This window comes from Procambarus clarkii, chromosome 65 (assembly GCF_040958095.1).
Source record: "Procambarus clarkii isolate CNS0578487 chromosome 65, FALCON_Pclarkii_2.0, whole genome shotgun sequence".
Classification (NCBI taxonomy): Eukaryota; Metazoa; Arthropoda; class Malacostraca; order Decapoda; family Cambaridae; genus Procambarus; species Procambarus clarkii.
Window position 1 is genome coordinate 7,687,365 of NC_091214.1, and position 21,180 is coordinate 7,708,544.

A 21,180-nucleotide genomic window follows, 5' to 3' on the forward strand; every position below is an offset into this window, starting at 1 on the left:
ATATTCTGTATTTATTATTTTCTGGTTTAGGGCTTCTATCCCTCTAACTATTTTCTTAGCATCAGGGCTTAATTGGAATAGGAGTTCTCCAAAACTCATTTTCGTACTTTTAAGGTGAAGAAAAGAAGTGATTTACTATAGAGTGTATTACACTTATTTGTATAATTGGCACGACGTTTCGAACCTCCATGGTTCATTCTCAAGTGAACAGATCTTACAATACTAGTTGATTTTATACCCGCATTAGGTCAGGTGATAATACAATGAAGGTGAAAAACATGGGGGGATACATAAGGGATAAACATAGGGGCTGCAGAAGGCTTATTGGCCCATACGAGGCATCTCCTATCTAAACACAAAGATTAATCCAGTGTAATTGGCCTGTTATGTTGGACATTGTCTTCTGTGTTGGCATCGATATGTTCTTGTCTTGTCCTTACTCTCATGGTGGGTAGAGTAAATAGTTCCGTGATTTGGGTGTTCATGGTAGGTCGCTCTATTCTTATGTGAATTGCCTCAAGAATTTGTAATCTTCTTGAATCTTGGGTTTTGTCTATTATGCAAGTATTCTTGTTCAACATTTCTCTTGTTAGAGTAATGTCATGGGCTTGTCTCATGTGATTCCTAGGGGCACCAGATTGAAGATGGCATGTCAAATGCCTCGTCAGCTTGGTCGACGTCACACCTATGTACTTACATTGAAGGTTACATCCTTCGTGGGGGCAAGTGTACATGTATACAACGCTTGACTGCTGTAGAGGGTTCTCCGTCGGCTTCGGGCTGTTTTTGATAAGGAGTTCGGAAGTCTTCTTGGTTTTGTAGAATATTATCAGGTTTATGTTTTGGTTAGGAGTAGTGCTTTTTACTCCTTTACGGATTATTTCTTTCATTATTCTTTCCTCTTTTATATGTTCACTGTGCATGGTTGATTTGTAATATAATTTTATTGGGGGTGTTGTGGTTTCTGTTCTAGGTTCTGAATTATACCAACGGTCCAAGTGTATTCTTATAGCAGCGTTTATTTCCGCGTTGCTATATCCGTTGTTCACCAATACCTGAGTTACTCTTTCAAACTCTCTACTCACGTTGCTCCATTCAGAGCAGTGGGTAAGCGCTCGACGAATATAAGCATTGAGAACACTGGCTTTGTATCTTTGGGGGCACTCACTTCTACCGTTCAGGCATAATCCTATGTTGGTGGGCTTGGTATATACGTTGGTGCTTAAAGAGGTTCCTGTTTTTGTTATTAGTACATCCAAGAATGGCAGACTGTTATTTTCACTATTTTCATGTGTAAATCGGAGTACTGACTCTCTCTCTAGGTGTCTTTTTAGGTCAATTAGTTCATCTGAGTCTTAGCTCAGAATGAACTAATTGCTTCTCAGCCAGCTCAGAATGGAAGCAAGTCGACGAAGAAATCTGTAGGGTAAGGCAGGTCCTAGTCAACAACGGCTTCTCCAATGGTTTCGTCGAAGATATCATAAGAAGGAAAGTGAAACGCCATGCAACCTCTGAAGAGACAACTAACACAACACCTATACCCCCTATTAGACTATTTTACAGGAACTTCTTTTCCACAGCTCATAAAACGGAGGAAAGGGTCCTGAAAGATATTGTTAATAGAAACGTTATCCCTACAGACAAAAATCAGAGGATACAACTGACGATTTACTATAAAACCAGAAAAACGGCCAGCCTACTCATGAGAAACTCTCCAGACACAAAACAGAACGCTTTAAAAGAGACTAACGTCGTCTATGCCTTCAAATGCCCTCTTGGGGACTGTTAGCTCCAAAAAACCCAGTATATAGGCAAGACAACAACATCTCTTTCTAGGCGTTTAACGATGCATAAGCAACAGGGCTCCATTAAGGAACATGTAATCTCTTCCCACAACCAAACCATCGCCAGAGAAATCCTAGTAAACAACACAGAAATCATCGATAGATACAGCGATAGCAGGCGGCTTGACGTTTGCAAGGCACTACACATCAAGAAGTCAACACCAGCAATCAACAGCCAATCAAAATTCATTTTTATTTCTAGTCTGACGTGTTACTTGAACGCGTTTCATAATAACTTATTACATTTTCAAAGACGTTTAGTTTACACACTTACAACTATAACCTGCAAACACTAAACAGAGTTCTTACAATGATATAAACAGCTTTCATTTTATACCCGCATTTTGGTTGAGGTGATATGTTACAACAGTTTTGGATGAGGTGAACAAAACTTTCAACACAGGACAGAACACGAAACAATGGGTATTAATTGGGTAAATTGAAGGTAAGAATGTAAGTAACTGCAAAGGGCCTATTGGCCCATATTTGTTTATGCTTCTGTATTGGAGCGGAGTCTTGAAGTGGGTAGAATGTAGTTGTGCATTAATTGGCTCTTGATTGCTGGTGTTGACTTCTTGATGTGTATACACATAGACATCAAGAAGTCAACACCAGCTATCAACAGCTAATTAATCGGACACACTATTGACCTGGACACACTATTAAAATTCTGAGTGTTTTAACAGAAAATGAAGAAAAGATATGGGGAGGTAAATGTAACGGCTCAAGTAAGTGTAATTATGTAGTATTCTTAGCAGTCTGGAATTGTACTTATTACACCTAGTATTAAACCATACTGTCAATTCGGAGGATGGGTTACATAGTGATATAGTGGCATTTCTGTGATTTTTTGGCAGAAGATGCGTTCTCAATCTCTGGGTTCACCAATTCCCCAGTTGCATCTGTTAACCAGACGTAGTCTATATAACCAAACTGCTATTTTCCTGCAGCTTCCTTTCGGGATATTTAACCTGTCTAACTTGGTGGCACTGAAGATATCATTTTCAGGAGGGTGAACCCTCTGCAACTCTTTGTTGTAGATGGCTTTTGAGACAGGAGATTGATTGATTGATGATGATTGAGCCACTCAAGTAGTGGCATGGACATGAATAGGCCTTAAAGGAAACAGTAGTTGTTGTTTTAGATTTAGCTACTTAGAACAAGATGTCCACGTAGCACGGCTATTATGAGGAGGTGGAGGTTTCCTCCTTTTCTCTCATTTCTTTTCCGCTTCTGTTTTAGCTCACTGGTTTTAGTCTTATTAAATAACATTATCGTGGTGGCGGATATAGATGCACAAAGTTCAATAATGTGTCCGATTCTTCATCTGGAGAGAGGATTGACTGATGAAGATTAAGCCCCCCAAGAGGTAGTACAGGCATGAATAGCCCGAAATGGGTGGAGAGAGGTGTTGTTGTTGGTTTGATTCAGCTACTCGTAAAGTAGTAAAACTTCTTACATTTTCATTTGGAGACAAGCTGAGAGCGCAGCAGGCTGTTCACCATATGCACTCTAAGAGCAGCAGGTAAGTCCCCACACGCACAATGAGAGCTGTAGGCAAGCCACTACACTCACAATGAGAGCAGCAGACAAACCATCACATGCATTTAACAAGACTACCTGGTTGATAATGCAACTTAAATTCATTTGAATAATCTACAATAAATTTAACGCTGACTTTGTAGAAAACTAAACATTGCAGCAAAAGATCAATATACTCAAGAAATTTGTCTCCACAAGCAACAGCGGGCGCTGGGTCGTGGCCATGGCGTGTACTGGTGATCAGCCTTCAGGTACTTGAAATATTTCCTAACACAGTGTCCCAGAACGAGATTCGCTGCTCCTGCAAGTTCAACCTTAAGCTCTGCCTCTGGGCAGTCTTCGTGCAAATAATAATCTTCGCTTCAACCTTTTTTAATGATAAATTAATGCATGTTGCACGAGATTCTTACGATGCAGGGAGTTCAATATTTTTTTTATTCGCAAATGTTAATTAGTTTGGCACTGACAAGCCTTGTGCTCTCTCTATGCATTTTCAACAAAAATTTTGTTATGGTTTTGGAGGACGTATCGACGATGCTCAACGTAATTTAACAAACTTTGAGATAGAATTTACCAAACTTTGTGATTAATAATAATCAGTCGGTCAGTTAATCAAATAATCAGTTAATAATAATAAGGAGCCGGTCGGCCGAGCGGACAGCACACTGGACTTGTGATCCTGTGGTCCCGGGTTCAATCCCGGGCGCCGGAGAGAAACAATGGGCAAAGAAAGAAACAAGTTTCTTTCACCCTATGCCCCTGTTACCTAGCAGTAAAATAGGTACTTGGGTGTTAGTCAGCTGTCACGGGCTGCTTCCTAGGGGTGAAGGTCTGGTCGAGGACCGGGCCGCGGGGACACTAAAAAAAACCGAAATCATCTCAAGATAACCTCAAGAACCTCAAGATACACCTAAAGCTTACAAATTAAAATATTGTGAAGCTGTCATCCAGTGGGCTGTAAATGGCATTGTTTCTATAACTCAAAATATATTGTTTTTATATAACATGATGTAAAGATTGCTATCCTTAGTACACAGTATGGTAATTGTTTTCATTATTCACTTTGTGGAGATTGTCCTTACAATACTGTGTGTGGAGATTGTAACTATCTTATCTCATATTTGGGGGGGGGGGAGGTGTTGCAACAGACAATATTCTTGTGCAGGTTAATACCGGAGGTCAGCAAGAGTATGGACGTCCACGTTGGTTTCCTTTGCACCTTATTCATGAGTCCCTACACCATCATAATCGTCTAGCTTTCAAGATCACCGTTAATTCTTTCCGCGATGCAGTCTGCTGTATGAAACTGTTCACCAATGCCTCGGTCATATTATCGCTTGACAGTGGCAAATATCAATAATAACGTGCGTTCTGTGGTATATTGTAATCATTTCATTTGATTTGCTCGCGTAACCCATCACTGTCAGTAACATAATGGATGCAACATCATTATAAAATGTGCATATGTTTGCCTTTTTAAAGATGCATTGGATAAATGCCCATCAGATGATAGAGCTTCTGGGCAACACAAGAAGCCAGTCAACATTATCTTCTATCCGAGTCTTCAGTTTAGTTTGTGACGCCCTCTGAGAGTAGGAGGTCGTCCATTACACGCACTCTGTGAGCAGCAGGCCGTCCACCACACGCACTCTGGGAGCAGCAGGCCGTCCACCACACGCACTCTGTGAGCAGCAGGCCGTCCACCACACGCACTCTGGGAGCAGCAGGCCGTCCACCACACGCACTCTGGGAGCAGCAGGCCGTCCACCACACAAACGAACTCTGGGAGCAGCAGGCCGTCCACCACACAAACGAACTCTGGGAGCAGCAGGCCGTCCACCACACAAACTCTGGGAGCAGCAGGCCGTCCACCACATAAACTCTGGGAGCAGCAGGCCGTCCACCACACAAACTCTGGGAGCAGCAGGCCGTCCACAACACGCACTCTGGGAGCAGCAGGCCGTCCACCACACAAACTCTGAGAGCAGCAGGCCGTCCACCACACAAACTCTGAGAGCAGCAGGCCGTCCACCACACGCACTCTGGGAGCAGCAGGCCGTCCACCACACAAACGAACTCTGGGAGCAGCTGGCCGTCCACCACACAAACGAACTCTGGGAGCAGCAGGCCGTCCACCACACAAACGAACTCTGGGAGCAGCAGGCCGTCCACCACACAAACAAACTCTGGGAGCAGCAGGCCGTCCACCACACAAACGAACTCTGGGAGCAGCAGGCCGTCCACCACACAAACGAACTCTGGGAGCAGCAGGCCGTCCACCACACGCACTCTGAGAGCAGCAGGCCGTCCACCACACGCACTCTGGGAGCAGCAGGCCGTCCACCACACGCACTCTGAGAGCAGCAGGCCGTCCACCACACGCACTCTGGGAGCAGCAGGCCGTCCACCACACAAACGAACTCTGGGAGCAGCTGGCCGTCCACCACACAAACGAACTCTGAGAGCAGCAGGCCGTCCACCACACAAACGAACTCTGGGAGCAGCAGGCCGTCCACCACACGCACTCTGAGACCAGCAGGCCGTCCACCACACGCACTCTGGGAGCAGCAGGCCGTCCACCACACAAACGAACTCTGGGAGCAGCTGGCCGTCCTCCACACAAACTCTGGGAGCAGCTGGCCGTCCACCACACAAACGAACTGTGGGAGCAGCAGACCGTCCACCACACAAACGAACTCTGGGAGCAGCAGGCCGTCCACCACACGCACTCTGAGAGTAGCAGGCCGTCCACCACACGCACTCTGGGAGCAGCAGGCCGTCCACCACACAAACGAACTCTGGGAGCAGCTGGCCGTCCTCCACACAAACTCTGGGAGCAGCTGGCCGTCCATTACACAAACTCTGGGAGCAGCTGGCCGTCCATTACACGCACTCTGAGAGCAGCAGGCCGTCCACCACACGCACTCTGGGAGCAGCAGCCCGTCCACCACACAAACGAACTCTGGGAGCAGCTGGCCGTCCATTACACGAACTCTGGAAGCAGCAGGCCGTCCACCACACAAACTCTGGGAGCAGCAGGCCGTCCACCACACAAACTCTGGAAGCAGCAGGCCGTCCACCACACAAACTCTGGAAGCAGCAGGCCGTCCATTACACGAACTCTGGGAGCAGCAGGCCGTCCATTACACGAACTCTGGAAGCAGCAGGCCGTCCACCACACAAACTCTGGGAGCAGCTGGCCGTCCATTACTCGAACTCTGGAAGCAGCAGGCCGTTCACCACACAAACTCTGGGAGCAGCAGGCCGTCCACCACACAAACTCTGGGAGCAGCTGGCCGTCCATTACACGAACTCTGGAAGCAGCAGGCCGTCCACCACACAAACTCTGGGAGCAGCAGGCCGTCCACCACACAAACTCTGAGAGCAGCAGGCCGTCCATTACTCGAACACTGGAAGCAGCAGGCCGTCCACCACACAAACTCTGGGAGCAGCAGGCCGTCCACCACACAAACTCTGGGAGCAGCAGGCCGTCCACCACACAAACTCTGGAAGCAGCAGGCCGTCCATTACACGAACTCTGGGAGCAGCAGGCCGTCCATTACACGAACTGTGGAAGTAGCAGGCCGTCCACCACACAAACTCTGGGAGCAGCAGGCCGTCCATTACTCGAACACTGGAAGCAGCAGGCCGTCCACCACACAAACTCTGGGAGCAGCAGGCCGTCCACCACACAAACTCTGGGAGCAGCTGGCCGTCCATTACACGAACTCTGGAAGCAGCAGGCCGTCCACCACACAAACTCTGGGAGCAGCAGGCCGTCCACCACACAAACTCTGGGAGCAGCAGGCCGTCCACCACACAAACTCTGGGAGCAGCAGGCCGTCCACCACACGCACTCTGGGAGCAGCAGGCCGTCCACCACACAAACGAACTCTGGGAGCAGCAGGCCGTCCACCACACAAACGAACTCTGGGAGCAGCAGGCCGTCCACCACACAAACTCTGGGAGCAGCAGGCCGTCCACCACATAAACTCTGGGAGCAGCAGGCCGTCCACCACACAAAGTCTGGGAGCAGCAGGCCGTCCACAACACGCACTCTGGGAGCAGCAGGCCGTCCACCACACAAACTCTGAGAGCAGCAGGCCGTCCACCACACAAACTCTGAGAGCAGCAGGCCGTCCACCACACGCACTCTGGGAGCAGCAGGCCGTCCACCACACAAACGAACTCTGGGAGCAGCTGGCCGTCCACCACACAAACGAACTCTGGGAGCAGCAGGCCGTCCACCACACAAACGAACTCTGGGACCAGCAGGCCGTCCACCACACAAACAAACTCTGGGAGCAGCAGGCCGTCCACCACACAAACGAACTCTGGGAGCAGCAGGCCGTCCACCACACAAACGAACTCTGGGAGCAGCAGGCCGTCCACCACACGCACTCTGAGAGCAGCAGGCCGTCCACCACACGCACTCTGGGAGCAGCAGGCCGTCCACCACACGCACTATGAGAGCAGCAGGCCGTCCACCACACGCACTCTGGGAGCAGCAGGCCGTCCACCACACAAACGAACTCTGGGAGCAGCTGGCCGTCCACCACACAAACGAACTCTGAGAGCAGCAGGCCGTCCACCACACAAACGAACTCTGGGAGCAGCAGGCCGTCCACCACACGCACTCTGAGACCAGCAGGCCGTCCACCACACGCACTCTGGGAGCAGCAGGCCGTCCACCACACAAACGAACTCTGGGAGCAGCTGGCCGTCCTCCACACAAACTCTGGGAGCAGCTGGCCGTCCACCACACAAACGAACTGTGGGAGCAGCAGGCCGTCCACCACACAAACGAACTCTGGGAGCAGCAGGCCGTCCACCACACGCACTCTGAGAGTAGCAGGCCGTCCACCACACGCACTCTGGGAGCAGCAGGCCGTCCACCACACAAACGAACTCTGGGAGCAGCTGGCCGTCCTCCACACAAACTCTGGGAGCAGCTGGCCGTCCATTACACAAACTCTGGGAGCAGCTGGCCGTCCATTACACGCACTCTGAGAGCAGCAGGCCGTCCACCACACGCACTCTGGGAGCAGCAGCCCGTCCACCACACAAACGAACTCTGGGAGCAGCTGGCCGTCCATTACACGAACTCTGGAAGCAGCAGGCCGTCCACCACACAAACTCTGGGAGCAGCAGGCCGTCCACCACACAAACTCTGGAAGCAGCAGGCCGTCCACCACACAAACTCTGGAAGCAGCAGGCCGTCCATTACACGAACTCTGGGAGCAGCAGGCCGTCCATTACACGAACTCTGGAAGCAGCAGGCCGTCCACCACACAAACTCTGGGAGCAGCTGGCCGTCCATTACTCGAACTCTGGAAGCAGCAGGCCGTCCACCACACAAACTCTGGGAGCAGCAGGCCGTCCACCACACAAACTCTGGGAGCAGCTGGCCGTCCATTACACGAACTCTGGAAGCAGCAGGCCGTCCACCACACAAACTCTGGGAGCAGCAGGCCGTCCACCACACAAACTCTGAGAGCAGCAGGCCGTCCATTACTCGAACACTGGAAGCAGCAGGCCGTCCACCACACAAACTCTGGGAGCAGCAGGCCGTCCACCACACAAACTCTGGGAGCAGCAGGCCGTCCACCACACAAACTCTGGAAGCAGCAGGCCGTCAATTACACGAACTCTGGGAGCAGCAGGCCGTCCATTACACGAACTCTGGAAGTAGCAGGCCGTCCACCACACAAAATCTGGGAGCAGCAGGCCGTCCATTACTCGAACACTGGAAGCAGCAGGCCGTCCACCACACAAACTCTGGGAGCAGCAGGCCGTCCACCACACAAACTCTGGGAGCAGCTGGCCGTCCATTACACGAACTCTGGAAGCAGCAGGCCGTCCACCACACAAACTCTGGGAGCAGCAGGCCGTCCACCACACAAACTCTGGGAGCAGCAGGCCGTCCACCACACAAACTCTGGGAGCAGCAGGCCGTCCATTACACGAACTCTGGAAGCAGCAGGCCGTCCACCACACAAACTCTGGGAGCAGCAGGCCGTCCACCACACAAACTCTGGGAGCAGCTGGCCGTCCACCACACAAACTCTGGGAGCAGCAGGCCGTCCACCACACAAACTCTGGGAGCAGCTGGCCGTCCATTACATGAACTCTGGGAGCAGCAGGCCGTCCACCACACAAACTCTGAGAGCAGCAGGCCGTCCACCACACAAACTCTGGGAGCAGCTGGCCGTCCATTACACGCACTCTGGGAGCAGCAGGCCGTCCACCACACAAACTCTGAGAGCAGCAGGCCGTCCACCACACAAACTCTGAGAGCAGCAGGCCGTCCACCACACGCACTCTGGGAGCAGCAGGCCGTCCACCACACAAACGAACTCTGGGAGCAGCAGGCCGTCCACCACACAAACGAACTCTGGGAGCAGCAGGCCGTCCACCACACAAACGAACTCTGGGAGCAGCAGGCCGTCCACCACACAAACGAACTCTGGGAGCAGCAGGCCGTCCACCACACAAACGAACTCTGGGAGCAGCAGGCCGTCCACCACACAAACGAACTCTGGGAGCAGCAGGCCGTCCACCACACCCACTCTGAGAGCAGCAGGCCGTCCACCACACGCACTCTGGGAGCAGCAGGCCGTCCACCACACAAACGAACTCTGGGAGCAGCTGGCCGTCCACCACACAAACGAACTCTGGGAGCAGCAGGCCGTCCACCACACAAACGAACTCTGGGAGCAGCAGTCCGTCCACCACACGCACTCTGAGAGCAGCAGGCCGTCCACCACTCGCACTCTGGGAGCAGCAGGCCGTCCACCACACAAACGAACTCTGGGAGCAGCTGGCCGTCCTCCACACAAACTCTGGGAGCAGCTGGCCGTCCACCACACAAACGAACTGTGGGAGCAGCAGGCCGTCCACCACACAAACGAACTCTGGGAGCAGCAGGCCGTCCACCACACGCACTCTGAGAGCAGCAGGCCGTCCACCACACGCACTCTGGGAGCAGCAGGCCGTCCACCACACAAACGAACTCTGGGAGCAGCTGGCCGTCCTCCACACAAACTCTGGGAGCAGCTGGCCGTCCATTACACGAACTCTGGGAGCAGCTGGCCGTCCATTACACGCACTCTGAGAGCAGCAGGCCGTCCACCACACGCACTCTGGGAGCAGCAGCCCGTCCACCACACAAACGAACTCTGGGAGCAGCTGGCCGTCCATTACACGAACTCTGGAAGCAGCAGGCCGTCCACCACACAAACTCTGGGAGCAGCAGGCCGTCCACCACACAAACTCTGGAAGCAGCAGGCCGTCCACCACACAAACTCTGGGAGCAGCAGGCCGTCCACCACACAAACTCTGGAAGCAGCAGGCCGTCCACCACACAAACTCTGGAAGCAGCAGGCCGTCCATTACACGAACTCTGGGAGCAGCAGGCCGTCCATTACACGAACTCTGGAAGCAGCAGGCCGTCCACCACACAAACTCTGGGAGCAGCAGGCCGTCCATTACACGAACTCTGGAAGCAGCAGGCCGTCCATTACACGAACTCTGGATTCAGCAGGCCGTCCACCACACAAACTCTGGGAGCAGCAGGCCGTCCACCACACAAACTCTGGGAGCAGCTGGCCGTCCACCACACAAACTCTGGGAGCAGCAGGCCGTCCACCACACAAACTCTGGGAGCAGCTGGCCGTCCACCACACAAACTCTGGGAGCAGCTGGCCGTCCATTACACGAACTCTGGGAGCAGCAGGCCGTCCACCACACAAACTCTGGGAGCAGCTGGCCGTCCACCACACAAACTCTGGGAGCAGCTGGCCGTCCACCACACAAACTCTGGGAGCAGCAGGCCGTCCACCACACAAACTCTGGGAGCAGCTGGCCGTCCATTACACGAACTCTGGGAGCAGCAGGCCGTCCATTACACTACAACTTAGATTAACAAGTTGCTGGTAAAACTATGAGTCGATTATTCCAATACATTATTATATGAAGGTCTTCTGAAGAAAAACTGTGCTACAGAATCAATAAAATATTGTATTACATATTCAAAATCTATGTCGCCACAAGCACAAGCCAGCGCTGGGTCGTGGCCTTGGCATGTACTGGTGATCGGTCTCCAGGTACTTGGAATATTTCCATACACAGTGTTCCAGAACCAGACTCGCTGCTCATACAAGTTCAGTCTTCAGCTCTTCCTCTGGGGAGTCTTCACGCAATCACTGATGTTTTCCACAACCTGCATGTTTAACAAGACATTTTATGTTAAGGTTAACTTTGCAGAAATAAAACGTATGATTTTTGTTACAGCCCTGACATCAATTAACGTGTCAGCAACTATATTCATGTTTTTTCTCTGGGGAAACAGCAAGAAACTTGTTGAAGTTTTGGAAGAAGTTTCAACAATGGTCAGCGAGAGTGAGCGACATGGGCGAAAGCCTTTGTTTATAGTTATCGTATTCTTTGCAATTGGAATACCAATGCTTACTTCAAGTATATATACTTTTCATTTGAATTCAGCATTTGAAGTGGTTCAAATAACAATTTTTTTGCTACTAACTACACTCCAGTGGACAGTACCATTACAACTTTACAAGGTGGTATTTAATCTTCTCTCAAAACACCTTCGCCTTACTACAGAAAATACTGTGAATATGTCAGTCAATGCGCTGTCTTCATCACCAAGAGATGTATTCTCACACTCAAGGAAAGTCTTCACTCCTGAAGAAAGCAAAACAACCATATTACGTGTCTTCAATGATATGGAATATAAGATTCATAAGGTCAGTCATAAATAAATGTATTATATAATATATATATATATATATATATATATATATATATATATATATATATATATATATATATATATATATATATATACATATATATATATATATATATATATATATATATATATATATATACATATATATATACATATATATATATATATATATATATATATATATATATATATATATATATATATATATATATATGTATATATATATATATATATATATATATATATATATATATATATATATATATGTATATATATATATATATATATATATATATATATATATATATATATATATATATATATATATATATATATATATATATATATATATATATATATATATATATATATATATATATATAGTAGGCATCCTTCAGTCTCGGGAGACTATGGAGTTGCGCCCTAGTTGTCAATCCTGGTGCAGCGTCTGGTGTGACTGATGAGGCCAATCCGAGAGTGGCAGTCCATCCCACACCGAGCACAAACGAAGTCCGATTCTGGTCTGTCTTCCTGGTTACCGGCTTTCCTTCTCTGTCTCTTTGCCTCCGATTCCTTGGCAAGTGACTCCTCGAACTTGGAGACACCTCGTTGAACAGACTGCCTCCAGGCTGAACGGTCTGCAGCCAGTGTCTCCCATATAGCAAGATCGACGTCCATGGCTTTCAGGTCCCTTTTGCATACGTCTTTGTACCGTAGCTGGGGCTTGCCTACTGGACGCTTTCCCTGCCTCAGCTCTCCATACAGGAGATCCTTGGGGATCCTGCCGTCGCCCATTCGCACAACGTGCCCGAGCCAGCGCATTCGTCTCTGTTTCAGCATTGTGTACATGCTGGTGATTCTTGCTCTCCCCAAGACGTTGTTGTTTGTCACCTTGTCCTGCCAGGTGATGTCCAAGATGTGTCTAAGGCAGCGCATGTGGTAGGCATTCAGCCGTCGTTCCTGACGGGCACGGAGTGTCCAAGACTCACTGCCATAAAGGAGAGTGCTCAGGACACAGGATCTGTAAACCTGCATCTTAGTATACTCAGTCAGCCTATTGTTGGCCCACACTCTCTTTGTCAGTTTGGACATGGTAGTAGATGCCTTACCGATGCGTTTGTTTAGCTCCGTATCAAGAGAGAGGGAGTCAGAGATTGTGGAGCCCAGGTACACGAAGTCGTGAACAACTTCCAGTTTGGAATCAGAGATGCCGATGTCAGGTGGGGAGTCCACTCCTTGTCCCATGACTTGTGTTTTCTTCAGACTGATGGTGAGTCCGAAAGCCTGAGAGGCCTCGCTGAAGCGGGTTATGAGCCGTTGGAGGTCTTCAGCTGAGTGGGCAGTAACTGCTGCGTCGTCGGCAAAGAGGAAGTCGCGCAGACACCTCAGCCGAACCTTTGTCTTGGCTCTCAGCCTGGCGAGGTTAAAGAGCTTCCCATCCGACCTGGTCCGGAAGTAAATGCCTTCCGTGACAGATCCGAAGGCGTGCCGCAGCATAACTGCGAAGAAAATCCCGAATAGGGTTGGAGCCAGTACGCAGCCCTGCTTTACTCCACTTCGGATGTCAAAGGCGCCTGATGTTAGGCCATCAAAGACCAAGGTGCCCCTCATGTTCTCATGGAAAGATCTGATGATGCTGAGGAGCCTGGGTGGGCATCCGATCTTGGGGAGGATCTTGAACAGGCCATCCCTGCTGACGAGGTCGAAGGCCTTCGTCAGGTCTATGAAGGCTACAAAGAGTGGCTGCTTCTGTTCCCTGCATTTCTCCTGCAGTTGTCTGAGGGAAAAGACCATGTCGATGGTGGACCTGCCAGCTCTGAATCCACATTGTGATTCTGGATAAACTCTCTCTGCAAGTACTTGGAGCCTCTTCAATGCGACTCGAGCAAACAGCTTTCCGACAATACTGAGGAGGGAGATTCCACGGTAGTTGTTGCAGTCGCCCCTGTCACCTTTATTCTTATACAGTGTGACGATGTTGGCATCCCTCATGTCCTGTGTCACCTCTCCTTCTTCCCAGCAGAGGCAGAGAATTTCGTGCAGCTCCATGAGCAGGCTACCTCTGCAGCACTTCAAGGTCTCAGCAGGAATGCCATCTTTGCCAGGAGCTTTACCAGAAGCAAGGGAGTCTAGGGCATCGCTGAGTTCTTCCAGGGTCGGTTCACTGTCGAGCTCCATTAACACAGGCAGACACTCAATGGCGCTCAGGGCATCTTCGGTGACCACATTGTCCCTGGCGTATAGCTCAGAATAGTGCTCGACCCAGCGCTTCAGCTGCAGTGTCTGGTCCTGAATCACCTCGCCAGTGGCAGATTTCAGAGGAGCGGTCTTCCTCTGGAATGGGCCAAGGGCCTGCTTGATGCCGTCATACATTCCCCTTACATTGCCTGTATCCGCTGCAGTCTGTATCTGGGAGCAGAGCTGGAGCCAATAGTTGTTGGCACATCGCCTGGCGCTCTGCTGCACTTTGCAGCGGACGGCCCGAAGGATCTGTAAGTTGCGCCGACTTGGGCAGGCTTTGTAGGCTGCCAAGGCGTTTCTCTTCTCTTCGATTACAGGTGTCATCTCTTCCGAGTGAGCCTCGAACCAGTCTGCCGACCTGATGGTCTTCTTGCCAAAGGTGGAAATGGCAGCGTTGAACACAGCGTCTCTGAAGTGCTCCCATCTTTTACAGGCAGTGACCCCAGCTGGGTCAGGAAGAGCTTCCTCGAGCACGTGTGCAAAATCTTCCACCTTGTCCTGGTTGCGGGTCTTGGTGGTGTCGATGCGAGGTCTGCTCGCCTTTTTCGAGTGATGAATCTTCTTTGGTTGCATCTTGACCCTGCTACATACCAGGGAGTGGTCGGTGTCACAGACAGCACTCTGGTAGCTACGCGTAATCTTGACGCTGGGTAGACTTGCACGCCTGGTAAGAATCAGGTCAAGCTGGTGCCAGTGCTTGGATCTGGGGTGTCTCCAAGATACTCGGTGTTGAGGCTTTGTGCCGAAGAACGTGTTGGTGACACAAAGACCATGAAGGCAGCAGAGTTCTAGCAGACGTTGCCCGTTCTCATTCTTCCTTCCTATGCCGAATTGACCCAGGCAAGTGGGCCAAATGTTGTGCTCGGCACCCACTCTGGCGTTGAAGTCGCCGAGGATGAACAGTGGCTCCTTTACAGGGATTCTCGCTATGACTCTGTTGAGGTCATCGTAGAATTTTTCCTTTGCCTCTGCTGGAGAAGTCAGGGTTGGTGCATATGCACTAATTACATTGACTGGTCCTGTTTGGGAGTACAGTTGCAGAGACAGAATTCGTTCGGTTTCCCCCATCGGTGGCATAATGTGTCCCAACAGTGCATTCCTGACGGCAAATCCCACACCATGTTCTCTGGTCTCATCTGGAGGTTTTCCTTGCCAGAAGAAAGAGAAGGTCCTCTCTCTCACAGATCCTGATCCTGGGAGCCTGGTCTCTTGGAGAGCAACAATATCCATCTGCAGCTTGCTCAGCTCCCTATCGATGATTGCTGTTTTTCGGGCGTCATTGATTTCTTGCAGGTCGTCAGAGAAACCTGGTGTCAGTGTCCTGACGTTCCATGTGCCCAGCTTTAGGGCAGTTGATATTTTCTTCTTTGGTTTGGTATTGCTTGGTGCAAAGTTGTCGGGCCGCTTGTCAGTTTTCACCCTAAACCCCACGCACCCAGTGAGGTTAACGGACCGTGGCGAGACAACACCTTATTGGCTGGGGTTTGCCCAGCTTGAGGCGGGCGGTAGCTGCCCAGTGGGGCGCGATGACCCCTCCCACCGTCGGAAGCAACCCCTGGCGTCACACTCTTCGCCAATCGAGCAGAAGACTTAAAACCGGTAGACTGTCGCTTCCCGTGTTGGTTCGACGCTGTGAGGCGAAGCTGGAGTGTCCTCTCCAGGGCGCAAAGCCTGGGTAGGTAGATATGGAGGAGAAGCTGTTACCCATGCAGCAGGTCCCCCCTCTCCACGTTGCTGAAATTATCCAATAGAGAGGCAAATGCCAATACGCATGGTTCCAGCAACGTCGCAGGAGCTGCCAGAACGAGGTCGAAATATATATATATATATATATATATATATATATATATATATATATATATATATATACAGTAGCTATAGTCGTTCCAACGAGGAACTTTTAGAGGTAAAATGCAGTTTGAAGTTTGGTTCGTTTGAATGTAAAAAGCCTCTCATAAGCGTCATGAATAATTAATTCCTATGCAGAATATGAATTTTGAACAGGCTTTTAAAGCCAACAAACAATTCGCTTGTGTATTTATGTTGTCATGTCTACTTTAAACATATACAATTTTGGGGGAAATTAAGTGTTTTGGGCAACATGCAAATAAAATCAATGAAAGTAAAAAAAAAAAATATATATATATATATATATATATATATATATATATATATATATATTATATATATATATATATATATATATATATATATATATATATATATATATATATATATATATATATATGTATATATATATATATATATATATATATATATATATATATATATATATATATATATATATATATAATATATATATATATATATATATATATATAGGGAAGGGAGTACCACCTCTGGCTGGAAGAAGGGGGACCCATAGCCTCGGAGGAAACCACACATAACGCATTGGAGGGAATGTGGGTCCCCTCCAATACAGTTTCTGTGTGCTTTTCTCCTACCACCCCCTTCCCCTTTTTTTTTCCTTTATTGTGTATTTAAAGGATACAAAACATACAAGACAAATGCCTAAAGGTTATGGATCTCTTGAAGCTCCTCCGCTTCTGGACAGGAACCGAGGAAGCTCAAAGCGGCAGCTAAAAGCCTTCGTGAGAACAAGGAGATAGTTGTCAGGAGAGGTGACAAGTCGCCAATATATGTCATTCTTAAAAAAGACGAATATCTGGCGAAAATGAACATCATACTCTCTGACCAAACTAAGTTCCAAAGGGTAACGAAGGACACTACAGCCGAATTAAAAGCAAAGGTCAACAAACTGATCGAAACTGTGAACGCCAAGAAATCCGGACTCCACCTGCCAAAGATCATTGGGGAATATAAACCTGGATATGCGTATGGAAATGTCAAGACACACAAGTCTGGAAACCCATTTGGCCAATCATTAGCCAGATACCCACACCCACTTACAGACTGGCGAAGCGACTCAACGGCCTGCTGACCCCTTATGTTCCCTGCGCCTTCAGCCTGAAGTCTCCAAAGGAATTTGTTGACTTACTGCGGGGCACAGGGGCCACAGGGATAAGAGCCTCGTTGGACGTAGAATTGCTGTTTACCAATGTACCTGTGGACGAGACAATCGGGATGATAGCCGACAGAGTGTATCGTGATCCAGCCTGTACTCCTCTTGACATACCAGAAAATATTCTGAGGAAACTACTCCAAGCTTGTACTAAAGAGGCACCCTTCTTGAGCCCGGATGGGCACATGTATTAGCAAGTAGATGGGGTCGCCATGGGTTCTCCCCTAGGTGTCCTGTTTGCAAACTTCTACATGGGTACCATCGAGCAAAAAGTCTTAGTCGACATGAACTTGAAACCGGCCATATACTGCAGGTATGTTGACGACATTTTTACACAGGTACCTGATGTCAGACATCTGCAGGAGCTGAAGGAGGCATTTGAGCAGAGTTCCGTGCTGCGTTTCACTTACGAGATGGAAAAGGATGGGAAGCTGCCCTTTCTAGATGTAACAGTCATGGAAAAGAGCGGAGGTTTCCACACTGCAGTCTACACTAAGGAAACGAACATAGGAATGTGCCTAAATGCCAACAGCGACTGCCCAGACAGGTACAAGAGGAGTGTTGTTAACGCATATGTCGACCGTGCTCTCAGCCACAGCTCAGAATGGAAGCAAGTCGACGAAGAACTCTGTAGGGTAAGGCAGGTCCTAGTCAACAACGGCTTCTCCAATGGTTTCGTCGAAGACATCATAAGAAGGAAAGTGCATGCCATGCAACCTCTGAAGAGACAAATAACACAACACCTATACCCCCTATTAGACTATTTTACAGGAACTTCTTTTCCACAGCTCATAAAACGGAGGAAAGGGTCCTGAAAGATATTGTTAATAGAAACGTTATCCCTACAGACAAAAATCAGAGGATACAACTGACGATTTACTATAAAACCAGAAAAACGGCCCGCCTACTCATGAGAAACTCTCCAGACACAAAACAGAACGCTTTAAAAGAGACTAACGTCGTCTATGCCTTCAAATGCCCTCTTGGGGACTGTAAGCTCCAAAAAACACAGTATATAGGCAAGACAACAACATCTCTTTCTAGGCGTTTAACGATGCATAAGCAACAGGGCTCCATTAAGGAACATATAATCTCTTCCCACAACCAAACCATCGCCAGAGAAATCCTAGTAAACAACACAGAAATCATCGATAGATACAGCGATAGCAGGCGGCTTGACGTTTGCGAGGCACTACACATCAAGAAGTCAACACCAGCAATCAACAGTCAATTAATGCACAACTATATTCTACCCACCTCAAGACTCCGCTCCAATATAGAAGCATCAAGAAATATGGACCAATAGGCTTTCTACAAACACTTCTATTCAATACCCATTGTTTCGTGTTCTGTCTTGTGTTGATGAAATTAATACCCTATTAATGCCACCTCTTGTTCTGTCTTGTGTTGATGAAATTAATACCCTATTAATGCCACCTCACCCCATCCACCTCACTCAAATGTAGATATAAAATCGGAGATGCGTAAGTTCTATTCAGTTGTGTATTTGTAAACTAATGTCTTTGAAAATGTAATAAGTTTTACGAAACGCGCTCGTGTCGCGTCAGACTAGAAATAAAAATGAATTTTGGAGAATTGATTTTTGATTTACCTCCAACAGTGAAAAGAAATGTACGAAAGATTGAGAAAATTCGTGTTAGAATTATTAATCTTACTTTTTCGGTCATATTTAATAATATATGTCTACAGGAAAGACTGCTACCAAAATATACTAATATATATACATATATATATATATATATATATATATATATATATATATATATATATATATATATATATATATATATATATATATATATATATATATATATATATATATATGTCGTACCTAATAGCCAGAACACACTTCTCAGCCTACTATGCAAGGCCCGATTTGCCTAATAAGCCAAGTTTTCATGAATTAATATAATTTCTCTAATTTTTTTCTTATGAAATGATAAAGCTACCCATTTCATTATGTATGAAGTTAATTTCTTTTTATTGGAGTTAAAATTAACGTAGATATATGACCGAACCTAACCAACCCTACCTAACCTAACCTAACCTATCTTTATAGGTTAGGTTAGGTTAGGTAGCTGAAAAAGTTAGGTTAGGGTAGGTTAGGTAGGTTAGGTAGTCAAAAAACAATTAATTCATGAAAACTTGGCTTATTAGGCAAATCGGGCCTTGCATAGTAGGCTGAGATGTGCATTCTGGCTACTAGGTACGACATATATATATATATATATATATATATATATATATATATATATATATATATATATATATATATATATATATATATATATATATATATATATATATATTAGTATATTTTGGTAGCAGTCTTTCCTGTAGACATATATTATTAAATATGACCGAAAAAGTAAGATTAATAATTCTAACACGAATTTTCTCAATCTTTCGTACATTACGCTTCACTGTTGGAGGTAAATCAAAAATCACTTCTCCAAAATTCATTTTTATTTCTAGTCTGACGCGACACGGGCGCGTTTCGTAAAACTTATTACATTTTCAAAGACTTCACAAATACACAACTGATTAGAACTTACGTCTCTCTGATATTATATCTACATTTGAGTGAGGTGGGAAGGGTGATGTGGCATTAACACAAGACAGAACAGGATATTAATAGGGTATATTAATAGGGTATGTTCCTTAATGGAGCCCTGTTGCTTATGCATCGTTAAACGCCTAGAAAGAGATGTTGTTGTCTTGCCTATATACTGGGTTTTTTGGAGCTTACAGTCCCCAAGTGGGCATTTGAAGGCATAGACGACGTTAGTCTCTTTTAAAGCGTTCTGTTTTGTGTCTGGAGAGTTTCTCATGAGTAGGCTGGCCGTTTTTCTGGTTTTATAGTAAATCGTCAGTTGTATCCTCTGATTTTTGTCTGTAGGGATAACGTTTCTATTAACAATATCTTTCAGGACCCTTTCCTCCGTTTTATGAGCTGTGGAAAAGAAGTTCCTGTAAAATAGTCTAATAGGGGGTATAGGTGTTGTGTTAGTTGTCTCTTCAGAGGTTGCATGGCTTTTCACTTTCCTTCTTATGATGTCTTCGATGAAACCATTGGAGAAGCCGTTATTGACTAGGACCTGCCTTACCCTACAGAGTTCTTCGTCGACTTGCTTCCATTCTGAGCTGTGGCTGAGAGCACGGTCGACGTATGCGTTAACAACACTCCTCTTGTACCTGTCGGGGCAGTCGCTGTTGGCATTTAGGCACATTCCTATGTTTGTTTCCTTAGTGTAGACTGCAGTGTGGAAACCTCCGCCCTTTTCCATGACTGTTACATCTAGAAAAGGCAGCTTCCCATCCTTTTCCGTCTCGTAAGTGAAACGCAGCACGGAACTCTGCTCAAATGCCTCCTTCAGCTCCTGCAGATGTCTGACATCAGGTACCTGTGTAAAAATGTCGTCAACATACCTGCAGTATATGGCCGGTTTCAAGTTCATGTCGACTAAGACTTTTTGCTCGATGGTACCCATGTAGAAGTTTGCAAACAGGACACCTAGGGGAGAACCCATGGCGACCCCATCTACTTGCTTATACATGTGCCCATCCGGGCTCAAGAAGGGTGCCTCTTTAGTACAAGCTTGGAGTAGTTTCCTCAGAATACTTTCTGGCATGTCAAGAGGAGTACAGGCTGGATCACGATACACTCTGTCGGCTATCATTCCGATTGTCTCGTCCACAGGTACGTTGGTAAACAGCGA

At 47.5% G+C, this 21,180-nt stretch overlaps 1 protein-coding gene across 1 annotated transcript in view; it reads right to left on the reverse strand.

The window, feature by feature from the left end:
- LOC138354909 (uncharacterized) overlaps positions 1 to 21,180 on the reverse strand; it is a 101,052-nt gene that overhangs the window by 34,004 nt on the left and 45,868 nt on the right. The gene's annotated exons all lie outside the window — the stretch shown is intronic.